At 43.5% G+C, this 17,712-nt stretch overlaps 1 long non-coding RNA gene across 2 annotated transcripts; it reads right to left on the bottom strand.

The window, feature by feature from the left end:
* Positions 1-1,335: 1,335 nt before the first annotated feature.
* On the bottom strand, positions 1,336-6,302 carry LOC115100602. Of its 2 annotated transcripts, none has more exons than XR_003859146.1 (3): positions 6,219-6,302; positions 3,833-3,929; positions 1,336-1,538 (listed from the first exon to the last, which is right to left on the bottom strand). It is a non-coding gene; the product is annotated as an uncharacterized LOC115100602 (long non-coding RNA). The 2 variants fall into 2 exon arrangements; XR_003859147.1 differs by having other exon boundaries at positions 6,190-6,289.
* Positions 6,303-17,712: the final 11,410 nt, after the last annotated feature.

The raw sequence follows: 17,712 nt of genomic DNA, 5'->3' as shown, positions 1-17,712 counted from the left end.
GCCAGCCAGGTCAACCAAATACCAGCTGCTTGGTACCCTAGGCTCCATCAATGATGGTGCTGTCATGGAGCAAGCTATGGAATGGCTCATGGCAGACCTGAAAGGACACCGTTTCCATTTGAAACATGAGGCAGTTCCTGGTAATGCAGTAAAGGAGTCTCTCTACATAGTGGATAGCTCCCCATATGTTGTTGTCCATAGCTTTTGATGAATCCTGTGTAGAAGAGCACCGTCGGAAGGAATGAAGTGTTTTCTCTTCAGCTATGGAACTTCTCAGGTAGTGCCTGTACCTTACAGGCAGGCTGCCCTGTAAAGCCATCCAGTTGATGTCTCTGTGATTGTCAGTTTCATGCATATGATGTTTTTCCACACCATGATGCAGGTGGCTTCTGATAAGTTGCTCACAAGTTCCATACATTTGTGTAGATCAGCTTTAGATAGCCCTTGGTATTTATAAGACTGTGTGGTATGGTGGAGTATGAGCTCTTTCATACTTTCCACCCAGGAAAGAGATCTAGGCGACATAGTGGATAATACATTGAAATCGTCGGCTCAGTGTGCTGCGGCAGTCAAAAAAGCAAACAGAATGTTAGGAATTATTAGAAAGGGAATGGCAAATAAAATGATCGATGTTTGTAAACCCTTGTGACAAGTGACATTTAGTTTAACTTTTATCTGTTAGCTGTTATAAACGTTCCCTGTATTAGACAAAAGGAAACACCTGGTTTCCTGCACCACTCAGTTGTCTGTAAACTGTTGTGATATGTAAAATCGAACATCGGTATATAAAAACAAATAAATAAATAATACATCTGTATCACTCCATTGTGAGACCACAAATTGAATACTGTGTGCAATTCTGGTCACCGCATCTCAAAAAAGATATAGTTGCACTGGAGAAAGTACAGAGAAGGGCGATGAAAATGATAAGGGGCATGGAAGGGTCCCCCTTATGAAGAAAGGCTAAAGACGTTAGGACTGCTTAGTTTGGAGAAGAGACGGCTGAGGGGGGATATGATAGAGGTCTACAAAATCATAAAAGGACTTGAACAAGTAAATGTAAATTAGTTATTTACTCTCTCAGATAATAGAAGGACTAAGGGGCACTCCATGAAGTTAGCAAGTAGCTCATTTAAAACAAATCAAAGAAAATTATTTTTCACTCAGCACATAGTTAAGCTCTGGAATCATTGACAGAGGATGTGGTTACAGCAGTTAGTGTAACTGGGTTTAAAAAAAAGGTTTGGATAAGTTCCTAGAGGAAAAATTGATAAACTGCTATTAATTATTAAGCAATAGTAGCATGAGATTTATTTAATGTTTGGGTACTTGCCAAGTACTTGTGACTTGGATTGGCTACTGTTGGAAACAGGATACTGGGATGGCAATTCTTATGTTCTAATTTCTCCACTTCCTTCTAGTAACAGGGCAGAATCCAGTGAGCTCTCCCATATTTCAGTTCAGCTATCTCCGGGCTTGGAAGAAGGAGAACCAGGGCTCCAAGTATTCTGTGTGGTATTCACTGTTGTTCTACAGATCTGCACAAAGAATATTATGAAAACAGGGAATATGAATTTGAATCAAATTACAAATACACTGGAGGTTTTGATGGGTACTGCTTTGTTCTCTCCTATGTAGGAAATTAAATGTCTGCGAGAGAGAGTTTTGGCTATTTTGAGGACTTGCATAAGTGATATTATGAATATATGCAGACTTGCCTACAGTAAGCTATTTTTATTTTCAGCTCATTGGCTCAGGGAACACCCCTCAGTTCTCAGGGCAGCCCATACACCTGGCATTCAGTCCAGTTCTTTTCATAATCACTACAGCATTACACAGGCACATATGCACATTTTTATTTTTAGATGGTGCCTGAACCATGTTATCAATGAACCACCATAAATAATCAAACCCAGAAGTGACATCTACATGGCAATGACAACTAATTTTACTAGAAATATCTTTTCCAGCTGCCTCCCTGGAAACCAAGGAAATATTTTCTCTTGCAGAACAAGATTAACAGATATTTCATGGGACTTGCTTTCCTTCCCCGCACCATCACCACCACCAAGGCAATCAACTTTCAGAATGAGTGAGGGGGTGCTAAATTTAACATAAATTACCCCTCCTTGGACACAGTAAAATAGTTTGCTCAAGCACTCAGTACACCCACAGATCTGGAACCTATGCATCCACGTTAGGTGATTAAAACTGGAAGAAAGGTATACATTTGCCAAACTGATATCTTTAAATTGTAGAAAATGTCACAAGCCTCTGAAAATTCAGGTCCAAAGCTGTAAACAATTGCCATTAGCATGGGACACTTGGGTGCAAAGCCATTGCAACATTATCCCAACTGGTTGAGTCACTCTGGCTTAAGCCTAAGGCATATGGCATGGGACAGGTAATTCACTCTTTGTTCTATTTGAACATATGGTTTATGGTCCCTTGACAGTTTTTGGCAAAGCCACAATTATAAAATTATAGTACAAATTGTGGCCCTGGAGGAAAAAAACAAAAAACAGACACCCACAAGATATAATTACAAGAGTCATGTTATTTGCGGTCTGTTGTGTTTTTCTAGTACACATAGAATGCAATTTGATGAGCACAACTTCTAGAACCAAGGGACACTTTTCTGCAAATTGACTATGATTTGGATTTGAATTTGATGTTAGATATAATTACTTTCCAGTTACCGTGGGGGCAATTTTCAAACAGTCCACTTACGTTTTAATCTACACAAGTGGTTTAAGCACGCATATTTACCCGAATTTTTAAAGAAAAGCCATGTGGATACTTTCCTTTTGGAAATTTACATAAAGTGCCTGCATTAAAACCATAGATAATAAGAACATAGGTACCATGCTGCGATACACCAGTGGGCCATTGAACCCAACATCCTGGCTCTACAGTAGCCATTCTGGGTCACTTGGAAAAACCCAGCAGAACCTAATAGGAAAGTTCATTTCCTGTTCACACTCGGAAATATGAAATGAAGACACCCAAGTCTATCTGGCTAATAAGTGTTTATGGATCTGTCCTCCAGAAATGTACTTAATCCTGTTTCAAACTCAGCTTTAGTACCAGCCTTGTCCACATTTCCTGGTAACAAATTCCACGGCATAATTATTTGTTGATTGAGAAAGACAAAAACTTTTTAAAATTTGATTTAAACCTGCTACTAGTTTCATGGAACGTGCCCTTGTCCTAGTATTGTTTGATACAGTAAATAACCCTATGCTATACCTCTCATAATTTTCTACATATCTATCATATTCCCTCTCAGTTATCTCTTCTCCAGGCTGAAGAGCCTGCTCTTTCACGTGGGAAGTTGAGAGGGGAAACATAGCACACGTACTTTAGAAAATGTGATGTAATGTGCGCTATTTTCCTCCCTCCTGACCTAAATATGCCTCCGGGAACACCTGCTCGCGATCTGGTTAAAAGAACATGCACTGTGGAGGCCCGTGCATACTCTTAGCCAGGTTGAGCAGTGCAGTTTCATCCATTTTAACACAGATAGATTGCTTTGAAAATTGCCCTTCATATGTTTCTAATTCTCAAGCTGTTTTCATAAGAGGTTGCTGTTGAACCACAACTTTTTCACTTATTGTTTTGCACAGAAGGGGAAACATAAGGCTCTGACTGATAATCCTAACGAAGTGTCCTGGACAACCACAAATGTTAGAATGTTATAAGGCGATATTATTTCCCCAGATTACTGGCTATAAAAGGAAGACAGGAAAAGTAACCTTCAAAACTATGCAGCCATTTGGTTTCACTTCTTCACACAATTTTTTAAGGGGGGAGCCTCAGTTAATCAAATTACCTGATGCTCTTCTTGTCCCTTTTCTCCATACCGTGTCACCCCAGCATTTGGATCATTCCACTGCAGGCCAAGGATGGGGAAAGAGGAGGAAGTTCTCCTGTGTTTTAACAAAAGCCACAATTTCTAATTTATTACAAAACAACATCTACAAATACAAAAATCTGTAAGTGTTCAATACTGAGATAACAGGTACCATCAGCAGTAACTTACAACATGAGTGACACTACTAAAATGTTAAAGCTACTGGAGTTGTTCACTGAAGTGGAACTCTGACTTCCCTCAACCCAGCATCCTACCACCCACCCCCCCCCCCTTCTCTCTCTCTCTGCCCAGCAGGCTGTGGATCCCCCACCGTACCCCAATCTCTCCTTATGCAAACCCTCCCTTCTCTTCCTACTGGCGGTGGCTCTCTAGCATAGGGGCCGATGCAATAAAGTCGCGGAGAAAGCGGGCGCTGAATAGTCAGCGCCCGCTGTCTTAACGAACGCATGGCGTACAGCAATCGGTTTTCCTTAGCGGCGGACAGCCACGAAAACCGACGCTGATAAACTCGGCGGTGGTTTTCAGCGAACTAGTCACGAAAACCAACGCCGGGTTTATCGGCGTCGGTTTTCGTGGCTGTCCCCTGGTAACGAAAACAGACGGCGTCAGTTTTTGTGATGGGCCCGATCGTCAATTTTTTTTTCTTTTATTTCTTTTCTTTTTATTCTTTTTTTGATGTGTCGGAGATGCACATTTTTCTTTTTGCATCGGGAGTGAATGCCTAATAGCCTCATTCACATGCATTTGCATGTGAAGAGCGCTATTGCATTCACTCCGCGTTAGACGCGCGATGAATAGGCGCTAATCCCCTTATTGCATTAGAGGATGGATTAGCGCCTATTTTACCCACGTCCAACTGCACGTTTAGAGTGCTCTTGGCTCAGCGCACCATATTGCATCGGCCCCATAGTGATGGGTTAGAATCATAGTGCCAGGTCAGGTAGCGCTCCCTCCAGCAAATGACAGCCCTAGGAGAAGTTCTCTGCTCCAGCACAGACAGGCACACAGATCTCTTGACTCCTTATTTTGGCAGCAGCAGGCCAGCCAACAAAAAACAGTTTTTCCTGCACGTAGCACATGCCTTCAACCTTTTTACACAGAACCTGAGCCTTCTGTTAACCTTGTGCTGCTGCCTGTCTCTTAGCATTGGTTTTGGGTTGAGTGAAGGGAGGAGGGAACAGTGATAAACACTGTGCAAAACAACACATATTAAACTAAAGTTGCTGCCAAAGGGATGCATCTAAGGGAATTGCTCCTTTGGGAATGATGGAGAATTGGAGAATAAGGATTTGATAGTCTATAGGACTAGATTTAAGAATAGGCAGGCACATGCCTAGGGCACCAAATTCTGAAAGCACCCAAAAACTGGGACTCCCCCTGATTTCTGGAGGCAAAACTCCCCTACCCCCAGTCCTCTGCCTATGGGAGCCATAATCTTAAATTTGGCCCCAAGTCCTTACGTCTAATGGTTGGGCTTGTAGACAGTATGAGGTCAATATTCAGTACGAATGCCAGCGAACAAGTTATCTGGCTACAGTTAGCTGGCTAACTTGTCCCATATATTCAGTGGAATAAACATCCCACTGTATAGATTTATTTATTTATTTATTTGTGTGTGGGTTTTTTTATACCGGCATTCGCGAAGGATATCACATCATGCCGGTTTACAATTAACAAAGGGGGTGTAAAAAGAAGATACAATAAGAACACTAAACCGGTGCGGAACGAAAAACATTGCAGTTACAATAAAACAGGGAAATACACAACTGGGAGCAGTGAAAAGTCGATAGTTCATTAACAGAGAGAACAAATTTACAAATTTATGGTATTTACTGAGTAATGGAGTTTAGCAAGGATAAAGTTTATCATGTTAAGGTTAGGTCTGAAGATGATCACGCTCCCCTCTCCCTCTCTCCGCTTACTGGTAAGGCTGTAAAATGAGGAAGAGACAGCGTCTCAGATAAGTCACAGTGGCTCAGCATGTCAGCAGATGCATTCTGCCTGGCTTGTAAGTAGGCAGGCAGCAGGTCAACACCCTGCCAAGAGCAAAACTGGGTGGATTCCTCAGATCGAGCCCTGGCCCCTGTGGTGGAAGGCAGCGCTGTATGCACAGGGAGCAGAGCCCGGTTGGCACTCCCGTTTTGGCCGGATCAGCAGACATTTTATTGCTGCTTTGCGCCAAAAAATAAATAATAAATCAAGCATACCAGCCTCTTTGCCTCCCCCTTCCCTCCAATAGTCAAACAGGGAAGTTCTGTGGGAGCTGCATATTTTCCCTCAGGCACAGCAGAGCCTGCACAGCTCCATTTCCTTACTGAGTTATTATTTCAATAGGCGATCTCACTTGCATGTGGAGCTCCTTTTTTCTGCCCTCTCGGATAGCTGAAAGATGGAGGGAGGGAACAGCCGGGAGCCTGTCTGCAACTTCATAAGTGTAAAGGAGCTCTCTTCCCCTTTACACAAATGAAGCTTCCCCTTAAAGGGATGCCTTCTCTGGAAGACTAGAAAAGGCAGCTTTTTGAAGCAGCTCGTATTGAGACATTGTCGCACTCTTAAAAGAGCAAATAGAGTTTATGATTCAGTGTGGGACAGGTTTTGTAACAATTCCATACCTGTGTAATTCCTATGTGTTATTGTCTTAGTTTTGTTTGTTTGGTTGTTTTTTTTGTTATGATTGCTTTGTATCTGGATTTGTACACCTTATTGTCTGTGCAAGAAATAAAAAGTTAAAAAAAAGAAAAGAAACTTCCCAGAGATGTTTTTAAAGACTGATTTAGGCTTGTGAGGCTGTAGATTGCTGTAGCCTGTTAAAAAAAATATCCCAGGATGATCCTGCTTGGGTAGCATCTATGGATTTCTCCTCAAGCCCTTATCAGGGCCGGCGGAAGCTCTAGGCATTGGCAAACCAGGTAGGGGCCTAGGGTGCCAAGGGCAACAGCTGCGGCAACAGGAGAGAAGAGAAAGCCACAGCAGCAGTAGTGGTAGCTCAGCAGCTGCCAGCAGGATATTTCACCAATGACCAACCCATCCATCACGCCGCCCCCCTGCCAGTTTCAGTTGCATAGATTGCTTTCTGAATCAAACATAACATTTTAAATTTAATTCTGTACTCGACTGGTAGCCAATGTAATGCAGAAAGAACAGGGGTAATGTGATCTCTTTTATTAGTACCGGAGAGGAGCCTAGCAGCAGAGTTTTGTAAAACTTGCAATGGTCTAAGTGATGACTGTGGAAGACCAAGCAATAAGGAACTGCAATAATCTATATTGGTAAATTGCAAAGCTTGGAGAACAGTTCTAAATTCATCATGATTCAATAAAGGTTTTAGACGCCTAAGAATTAACAATTTATGATATCCTTCTTGTATCTTTGTAGAAATGTGTTTTTTTTAGTGTAAATTCAGGGTCAAGCCAAACGCCTAAATCTCTAATTTTATTTCCTAAAGAAATGGTAACATTTTCCATGTTGAAAACTTTAATTGATTTAGGCAGAATTCTCCTGCACTCTGGAGACCACCTATTCCATGACCACAGCAAGATTATTATTAATATCCGAGTTAAATTTATCTGAAAATCTCTGAAACATAAAGATTATAAGAAGTTGCCATACTGGGTCAGGTGGAGAGTCCATCAAGCCCAGCATCCTGTTTCCAACAGTGGCAATCCAGGGTACAAGAACCTGGCAAGTACCCAAACACTAAGAAGATCCCATCCTACTGATGCAATTAATAGCAGTGGCTATTCCCTAAGAAAACTTGATTAATAGCAGGTAATGGACTTCTCCTCCAAGAACTTATCCAAACCTTTTTTAAACTCAGCTACACTAACTGCCCTAACCCCATCTTTCAACAGCTTAGTTGTATCCATAGGAGTCATCAATAAAGGCCATTCATCCTCTGAAATGGAGTGTTTTCCCTCACAATTCTCCGGAAAGTTAGGTTTACTCTGCCAATATGCGGGCAAGGATTTCTTCTGCTGGTCCTTGAGAGTTGTAGTAATGTTGGAGTGGGAAAAAAACACAATAGCAGGATTTTTAAAATTGGTCAAGAGAACTCTACCTTCTAGCCATGCATCACGTGACTATCCCCCCCTCCACCACCCTGCATCCCGGTAAACATATTTGTAACTTAGTAAAGACGCTTTTTAAAATTTGAATCTCCTATCCCATATGTGAGTAAAAATACTCCACAGAAGTTATGAATATTGCCTTCCCTATCTTTAACTTATAAAAAATAATATGGTTATTTAGAATTGTATCTGGCAATCCCCTATAAATCCCTTCCAGCATACAGATGCCCTGCAAATGTGAGACAAGAACCCTCTCATTACAAGGTATGCAACAGAAGGAAACTTTTTAAAGGGAGAAAATGGAAATGTATTTTATTGTCTGTGGACAAGAATGGTCCCTGGCACTGCATGTGGTGTTGTGCGGGAAGGGGAGGGTAGTCTAAGACCACTGGTGAAATACGGACATTCAGTTTCAGACTTAGAAAATGCATTTTCTGACAAGGCTTTCTGCCTAGTTTGTGCCTGGAAAAGAGAGTGAGGAAGTCACGCTGAGATATCTTATGCCGCTGAATCAGAAGATTACTCAGAACGGCTGCAGGTTATATTACTGCCATCCCCTTACTATTAGGAAATCAGTTAAAATTATAATATCTATATTTATATACTTTTTTTGTTTTGGCTTTGAAAAACAGAACTTCCAAATTTGGATGCCTGGAACCCTTTGACTTACAAAAAAAAAAAAAATGAAGTTGCAAGGAGGAAAGTTCAGAGACAATGTATGGAAATCCTTTTTTACTGAGAGGGTGGTGGATGCCTGAAATAAATTTAAAAAAATTAGATTTCCCAATATATAAAAAATCAAAAAATATAAACAGCAAAAAGAACACCAGTAAAGGATACAGCCCTTTACAGAGTACAATAATGGAAAAATATTCCTGGCTTCCAAAAAATAACACCACAGTTCTAAATAACTAACTTCATAAAAGGATGGAAAACAACTCAGACTGCCCATACTTATTTCAGTACCTCAAGTGCTCAGATCTAGTGCCTTATGCCAGCACTAGAGGTGAAAGAAACCCTTCCATAGTCTTGCCTGGAATAACCTATCCGCAGACTGCAGTGAAAGAAAGGGCAGAGAGAGTGTTAGAGAATTCTCCATCCCACCCCTCATTTTTTTCTCCCTTGACTCTGGGGCAGATTTTAAAAGCTCTACATGCATAAATCCAGCTGGATTTACGCGCATAGGGGGGTTATGCGCGCCGAGTCTATTTTCAAAAGGCCCAGTGGTGGGCTTAAAGCCCCGGGGCGCATGTAAGTCCCGAGGCTTGAAAAAATGCGTGGTCCACGGGCGTGGCGTGGGCGAGGCGTGGCCAGAGGCCTCCGTATGGCCGCTGGGCAGGGGGATCACGTGCCGGCACTTGGCCAACGCACGCAAGGGAGGGGAAGGTGGGGGGGGGGAAGGAAAGTTCCCTTCGAGGCCACTCCGATTTCGGAGCGGCCTCAGAGGGAACGGGGAAAGCCAGCTGGTCTCCCCAAGGGCTCGGCGCATGCAAGTTGCACTAGTGTGCACCCCATTGCGCGCGCCGACCCCCGATTTTATAACATGCGTGAGGCTGCGCGCACATGTTATAAAATCGGGCGTACATTTGTGCGCGCCAGGTAGCGCACACAAATGTAGGCCGCGCGCGTAACTTTGAAAACCTGCCCCTAAGTGTGCATAGATACTAAGGGAACCCCCAAAAAAGAGGAAGTGATAATTGCATGGCAATATTTAAAAAGTCGGATTTTATGAGTCCTACTGAATGTGTACATTATCGGTGTCTTGTACTTGCTCTGTTGGGGGTGTAGGCATGGGAGTAGGTGTCTGTGTGTATATGGGGGCGCATTCAGTGGATAAGGGTGTAGTTTAGAAGGCATAGGAAGGTGGGGGAGGGGAAGGTGGTGGTGGTGGTGGGGTATATGGTAATGAGTGAGGTGAATGTATCTGTGTATGTGTGATGGTGTAGGTGGTGTGTGTTGTTGGGTTGGTATGGGGGTGTGAGTGGTGGTGGTGATGGTGGGGTGTGCGTGCACTTTTCCCCCTTGCACTCTCCAAGTTCCCCCACCCCTCTTCTCCTCACCTGTGTGGGAATGGTGTCTATGTGCTGTGGTGTGACTAGGTGGATATGTGTGTGGGGGGGAGTCCACCTCCATTTTCCATCCACTAACCCTCCCTCTTCTCCACTGTATGATGTGAGGGTGTGAATGGGTGTGCATATGCACTTTCTCCCTCTCCCCATTTCTCCCCCTCCTCCTCTGTGTGTGTGTGTGTGTGCTAGGGGAGGTGTTGTGGGAAGGTGAGAGTGAGGGGGTGTGTGTGTTGGGGGATGGACTCTTTTCCCCTTGCAAGCTCCACCCCGTTGGTGGTGGTGGTGGGGGGGGGGGGTGAGAGGATGTGTGTGTGTGTGTGTGTGTTTGTTATAGGACTAGTGTGAGTGATATTAAGGATGAATTGTGTGTATGTGTTTGGGGGTGCATGTGTGTGGAGTGTGTGTGTGAGGGAATTTGTGCTGTGTGTGGGAGGTACATGTGAGTGTGGGGGCACGTGTGAGTGTAGGGGTACATGTGGAGAGTGCATGCGTATTTGTGGAGGGATGAGTAGATGCGTGGGGGTGCATGCGTATGTGTTGCGTCTGTCGGTCTCAGACTGCTTCGACCCTTGTGCCTCACCTTTTTCTCTGCTCTCCCCGCTAGCTTTGGGAAGATGGCTACCGCCGCGTCTGCAAGCCGCATTCTCCGGCGTCCCCGGAACGGCTATGGCAAAGCCTCCTGAGGGCCTCCTAGGGGGCGCGAGCACACGCCACCCTCGTCTTTATCCACATCATGGCGGGAACCTCGGGGGCGTCCCCCTCAAGTGACGTCACGCCATCCGGGTATTTAGCCTACGCTTGTTTGCTAGCTCGTTGAGTTAGCAAGGATCGTGAATGGATTGGACTCGTCCGGTCTAAGCTACTCTGCCACTTCCATGCTGCCGCTGGAAGCTCTCTCTGCCCTTTGGGGTATTCATCTAACCTGGGTATCCACTCCTCGGGGGCCCTTTGCTTTCTTTCAGGTGCCTTACTGGGATCAGGTACCTGCTCCTCGAAGGCCTGCTCTCCCTGCGTCGGTGCCCGTTACCATCTACTTCTGCCTGGTGGAATCGTCAACAATACAGCTACCATCTAGTGAGTAATCTAACTCTCAGTCTGTCTCATCTACAGCTCTGCCGTGCTGGGAAACCTACACCTGGATATCCCTATACCATCTTGGTGAGACGGGTTCCCTCTGCCGAGGGTCCCTAGACTGCTCCTCTGGATCACCTCACTACTGCCACCTCTGGTGGTTTACATCAGCTGTACAATAAAGACAAAACTCTGTGTTTGTGCGTCCTGAGTCTAGCCCAGTACTGTGGCTCCCCACGGGGCTCCTCCCCGTGGGCATAGTCATCTTCCACAGTACCCAGGAATCCACTCAAACACCTTGAAACCATAACAGTATGTAAGGTGTGATTGTGGGGGATATATGTGGGGGGTTGCATGTGGCTGTGGGGGGTGGGAGAATAGATGGGAGAATAGTGTATGCATGGGGGATAGTAGGGGAGGGGGGTGGACTCTTCACCCTCTAGGCCCTCTCCTCCCGCTCTCTCCCCTTCCGCCCACTGCTCCTCCTCCAGCCTCTCTCCCCTCTCATTTTCCCAACTCATTTTCCGAAATCGGATCGGCCTCGGAGGGAATTTTCTTTCCGGCGCCCCCACCTTCCCTTTCCTTCCCCTAACTAACCAGCCCCCCGGCCCTAATTCCCCCCACATTTATTTCAAAAGTTAGGCCTGCCCAAGGCAGGTGAAATTTGAGTGCACCGGGCCGGTTGCCAGCGTGCCATGTTCCGGTCCGGGGGCTGGTCCGGAGACCACAGACACGCCCACGGAACACCCCTGGGCCGGAACCACGCCTGTGGCCCCGCCCCGGAACACCCCCCGCTGACGCGCCGGCCGCGACATGCCCACGACACGCCCTCCCAGGAAAGCCCCGGGACTTACGCGCGTCCCGGGGCTAGCTCGTGCCGCCGAGCCTATGCAAGATAAGCTCGGCGCACGCAGGGGGTGGAAGGGGCTGCCCTTTAGTTTTTAAATCACCGAGGTGCTGTCATACACAGGGTTTTTTCAAACACACCTCCGAGGCTTGATTGACATTTGTTTTGGCGCGTTTTTCAGCGTTTTTAAAAGCCTGCTCTAACGTCCCTCTCATTCTTGCGATCGGAACGGAGACTAATCTGTGCCGCGGCAGTATCGAGCGAAGATAAGTAGTGCAGTTTCATTTAAGCTCCCCCCCCCTTTTCTATATATATAAAAAAGTTTTCTAAATTGTGGTAGTCAGTAAGTCTATGCTAAAATGTGCCCGATAGTGTAACAGTAATATTATAGCAGGTTAGATTGTAATGGTTATAATATACAAAATTGTTTCCCAGCTGGTTTTTCAGGTTGGTAAAATGCATGTATAAATCTAGTTACTTTCCCTGAAATTAAAGCATAGGACACATTGACATGGCAGTGCAATTATATTTCCATACTATGCCCGATAATGCAATAGTAATGTTACAGCAGGCTCGAATTCAATACAAAATTGTTGATTTACACAATTTTTGGCTTGGTTTTCAGCTTTACAAGGAACCTGTTTAAAATCAATTATTTTCCCTGCGATTGAAGCAGAGAATAATTTGCCACGGTAGCGCTGAGGTACATTGTTTTATATTTATGTTTATTTTTTGAAGCAGCGAGTAATCTTTTAATAATAGTAATTTTTACACATGTATCCGATAGTCCCATCTTTTACATATGTTAGCTTAACTTATACCAATGCGTAAGCTTTCCTTTGAGAATAGGTTTTAGATTTTAGATTATATTTTTCTTAAGGTTTTAATTTTTTGATTTTTAATACAGCTTTTGTTTTTTCTATTTTTTATTAGTATTAGACTGTTTTCTTAATTGTTCATCTTTATTTCTTTTATTTCACTTGTTTTTAAATCACACCACAGGATGCTCGGCTTGATGGACCCTTGATCTGACCCAGTATGGCAATTTCTTATGCTCTTGTTATCTCTATTTTCTAAATTTAATATGTGTGCCTAAAATACACCATATACAGTTTTTGGCATATTTTGTTGATTTTGGGAGAAGGGAGGTAGGTGAGTTATGTAAACTTGGGCTGTCTGGCACTTTTTGCCCCAAGCTTTAAACTGGCGTCAGTTTTTTCAGAAAGAGATAATTAAAGCACTATAAGAAATGTACCCTCCAGATTAATCTCACCGCTGGAGCTATTTAAAACTTATATGAAAGAAGTCTTAAAGATACCTGAGACTGCAACTCCAGTATGTACAAGAGCTTACTACTTACCCCAGGGGGGTTCCGAGGCTGCTCAAGAAAATATACCATCAATGGACATCTCTGATTTATTAGAGTTGTCCATCGAGACTGAGGTTAAAAATAGGAAAGTATTATTGATATCTTTTGCATTTTTGTCTGACCGCAATTATGTATTAAAAATGTTCCTTAGGAATAGATTAGCTCTATTTTATGGAGCAAGGCTGTGGATATACCCAGATGTTATTAAAATAACCCAGCAACGCAGGAAAGAATTCCTTACTATGAAACAAAGGGTACTGGATATGGGTGCCCGATATGTTCTAAAGTTTCCATGTAAATGCTGTATAAGATTCCAAGAAAACAATTATGTATTTTTTGACCCAGCACAGCTGAAGGATTTCTTATTGGGTCATCCCCCAGAGAATCCTGAAGTGTGACCGATTAAGTATATATGGGTTGTTCACTTATCCTATTTCTTAAGTTAATATACTTTGAAATTTTGTTTAAACTCGTTCTATGTGTACTTGCCTCCGTAATTCTTATATTTAGGAATATATTCGGAAAGAAAATAATTTCCCCTTTTATTTTTGTGTTGGTATAAGATAAAGAATAATATGTTTTCTGGAATATGTACCGAAATTCTCATTAAGATGTATTTCATGATTTAATTGTGGAAAATTGAAAATAGAAAAAAAAAAAAAAGAAATGTACCCTCCAGCCCCCTCTGCACTTCTGGCTTTGCCACACCGGCTCAGGTTTGAATTCAGCAGCATCAGCTTCAGGTGTGTGGATGTGCTTGTTATTCAGATATCACACTGAAAGTGTAAATATAGCATTTGCCATTAATTTTGAACTTTTGTGACCTGGGGGGTCTACAACATACCTAAAGCTCTTGAAAGTATTATAGTAGTCACAAAAAGTTGAGAACCACTGAGCTAGGCAGTTTATATATTTAAATTGTAAATAAGTATGTGTATCTGCATGCATGTGGAAAGCTTGCAACGCTGCTGCCATAATATACTAGCTATGTGTGTGTGTGTGTGAAGCTTACCCTGCTACTGTCCATGCTGTACCTGGGGTTTTTTTTTTTTGTTTTGTTTTTTTAATCTGTTTTATTCAAACCACAGAGAAACAACAATACAATTGTCCAGCACAAAAAGGAAGCCAAGAATATTAATACAAATAGTCAAACTGCCTAACCAAAGAAAAACAAGGGGGAAAAAAGGGTATAAATGTATGTAGACAGGTTGAGAATCTAAAATGAAAAGAACCAAGTCATCTCCGAGGCTGTACCTGTTCAGTGATGGGAATATATGGACGAAGGAAACTTGTGCGGGGAGGTTGAAACTTACTCTGCCCTTGCCTGTGCTGTCCCTGTCCTGTGGCAGAAGCTTGCACTGTCTCAGCATGCATGGCACATAATATATGAGCTCTGTGCTGTCAATCTTTATTCATACAACATTAAATTTCCTAGTAATTTAATTAGATTTGTTTAACGAAAAGAAGGGCTTCCTTTGCAGTTAGCGAAAAGTTTCCATTAATTAATTTCTAACTCTGCCCTCCAGGTTACCTGTGGCTCTCTTTGTGCTGCTCTTTCATCTCCAGGCACTGGAGATGTCTCTGTCAGGCAACATCTCCTCTTGGCCCAAAATTCTTGTTTTTCTTTCATTAGCAAGGGATGGAACAAGCTGTTCATTCTGGCCTGGTGTCCTGCATTCCTGTTTTTTGTTCAGGTCCTGCTCTACATGAGGCGCCATCCTTCAGTAAATCTTTATTAAAGCCTCACTTCCACCTAGCCCCGGGTGCTTAGCACCCTTTTTTAGTACATGATCTGACATTCTGTGGCTGGCACACGCCTGCCACATTTAAACTCATTGTTCATTATTCTTCGCTGTAAGAAAGTCTTGGATTATATTTAGAACTTTTTAGAAGGGGATCTAAAGGCCAAGCCCTGATATGGGCAAAAAGGGAGAGCAGGAGAAGAACAGTAAATGTATTACCCAGCAATAACAAATCCGAAGTGTGGACAAACCCACTAGAAAATATAAAAAAATTAAACCCAAAAAAAAAAAAAAATGGCAAATAATAAGTAACATAAGCTGGACATATAGGGGTCCATGTTCAAAGGGGATGGGTCCAGCTAAGCTGTGACTTAGCCAGACAAACCCCAGGAGTTTGAATGTACTCCCCCATCACATCTGGCTAAATTATTAGTTGGCTGAAAACGTAGGAGAATAAGTCAGGGGCAAGTGTTTTGGGGCACAGCAAAGTTATCCAGCAGTCCTGAAGTTAGCTGGATAGAGTATTTGGTGCCCCTCTCCAATTTGCCCATAGACAGCAGCTCCAGCACAGCGCTCCCTCCTCCCGGCAGCAGTGCCCCCAAGGACAGTGCTCCCTTCTTTGGCAGAATTAGATCTGGCACAACAACCCTCTGTGCCTCACACTGGCAGGACTTTGCTGCCCCCCAAAATTTTGGCGCCGTAGGCAACCACCTAGTTTGCCTAATGGAAGCACCGGCCCTGTTTTCTGGATAACTTTATTCTTAACTGGCTATATTTTAAAAACAAACAAACCTCTCGGGCCTGCAGGTTCTATCCTCTAGCCCCCCCATTCCTCCAAAACACTTTAAGATATGTGTAAGCATAGTACCCAATCCCAACCATCCACCTAACCCAACAAAATTAAAATAACAAGATGAGTTTATTAAAATTCTTCAAATACCAATAAAATACTGTATATCAAAAGAGCAGACCCATTAAACACCCCCAATAATTAAAATGAATAAGGACTTTTTAAAAAGCACTCTCCATTCCATACCTGTCATCTTGGGATTGTCATTGCCTGGAGGGGAGGGTGCACAAACTTTCTTCTCCCTCTCTCTCTCTCTCTCACACACACACATATAATGACACATGCTCCTCTCACACACACACACATGATCCCTCTCCTTCTATCTCACACACATTTATGCTCCCTCTCTCACATACACACAAATGCTCCCGTTCTCACACTACATGCTCCCTTGCTTGTTCCCTCTCTCATATACGCCTCCCCACACATGCTCTCTCTCACACAAACACACACACAAGCTCCCTTTCACACGCACTCAAACATACATGGTCCCTCTTCCTTTGTATCACACACTCATGCTCTATCCTTCATGCACTCATGCTCTATCTCAAACACACACATGCTCCCTTACCCACACTTTCTCTCTCTCACAGACACACACATGCTTCTTTCCTCTCTATCTCTCTCTCTCTCACACATACACACTGCTCTTTCAAATGTAGGGCTCCTTGGGACTCAGATGAAGGCAGGTGCTGAGTGCAGCAGCAGCAGCACAATGAGGCATGCACTTTTATTTTGACGATAAGGAATGCAGCAGGCAGCAGTGCAACAACTTATGGAAGGCTGCACCAACACCACACCACTTGCACTGTATAAAGGTGCTTTGAGAAGGTTTTCTATGAAAGTCTATGAAGTCAGACTAGTTTGGTGATGGTGAAGAAAAAGTAAATACAGCACAATGAGATTGCATTGATCAAGCTTGTAGGAATAGAGATTGCACTGATCAAACTTATAGGAGTAGCCAAGGTTGCTGAAATGCTAAAAAGTATGTTAAAGGTCAGTATTGAGTTTCATTTCTGCATTCTAGGCTCAATTTACAAGAAATCATATGCCTTATAATCATCAAGTCTTATTAGCATATATGAGATCAAATTGTAATTTCGACCAATGAGGATAATATTATACAAATGAACTAACTCATTGATGTATAAGTTAGAAGTGGTGACATATTTAGTGAGTGTAATGGCTCAAAAACGTTGAGCCTAAGATTCACTCTGTATTGTTTGATAAGCACTGCTCCTATTATAAGATATCTCTCTATATTATAAAACTACTAGGTGCTCCGAGTAATCATTGCATTGCATCTCTGCATGTGCAATGTAATGACCTCACCCAGAGCAGAGGAAGGGGCTGCAGACAGTGAGGGAGGAACGTTGACATCCAAATCACAGGGCTTATGAGTACAGAAGCAGCACAAGCAACAGAAGGGCTAATGGGGTTACCCGAGTCCCACCAGCATAAAAAGCAAAAAAATTATATATGGTGGCACCAGCAACAGAACAGCTGGTGAGGATTCCCGGGACCCTATCAGGTCAAGAGAAAGAAGAGTGGTAGTGCCAGCAGGGAAAAGGCTGAGGGGTTTCCTGGGCCCTACTAGCACAAAAAGTAAAACAAAACAAAACAGAGGCACTGGCAACAGAACTGGAAGATGACCTCAGAGCCAGAGGTGGGAAGGGACAAGGTGAGGGCGGAGTGAGAAGCAAGAGGGGCCAGAGTAGATGTTTGAGGGGGAAGGGCTGGAGGAGGAGAATAGCAGGGGAGTGCAGAGAAGAGGGAGAATCTTGGGGCTGGGGGAAGGGAGTAGTGAGGGAGAGAGGGGGCTA

This window comes from Rhinatrema bivittatum, chromosome 11 (genome assembly GCF_901001135.1).
Source record: "Rhinatrema bivittatum chromosome 11, aRhiBiv1.1, whole genome shotgun sequence".
Classification (NCBI taxonomy): domain Eukaryota; kingdom Metazoa; phylum Chordata; class Amphibia; order Gymnophiona; family Rhinatrematidae; genus Rhinatrema; species Rhinatrema bivittatum.
Note: the sequence above shows the minus strand (reverse complement) of the source record. Positions and strands in the feature narration are given on the sequence as shown.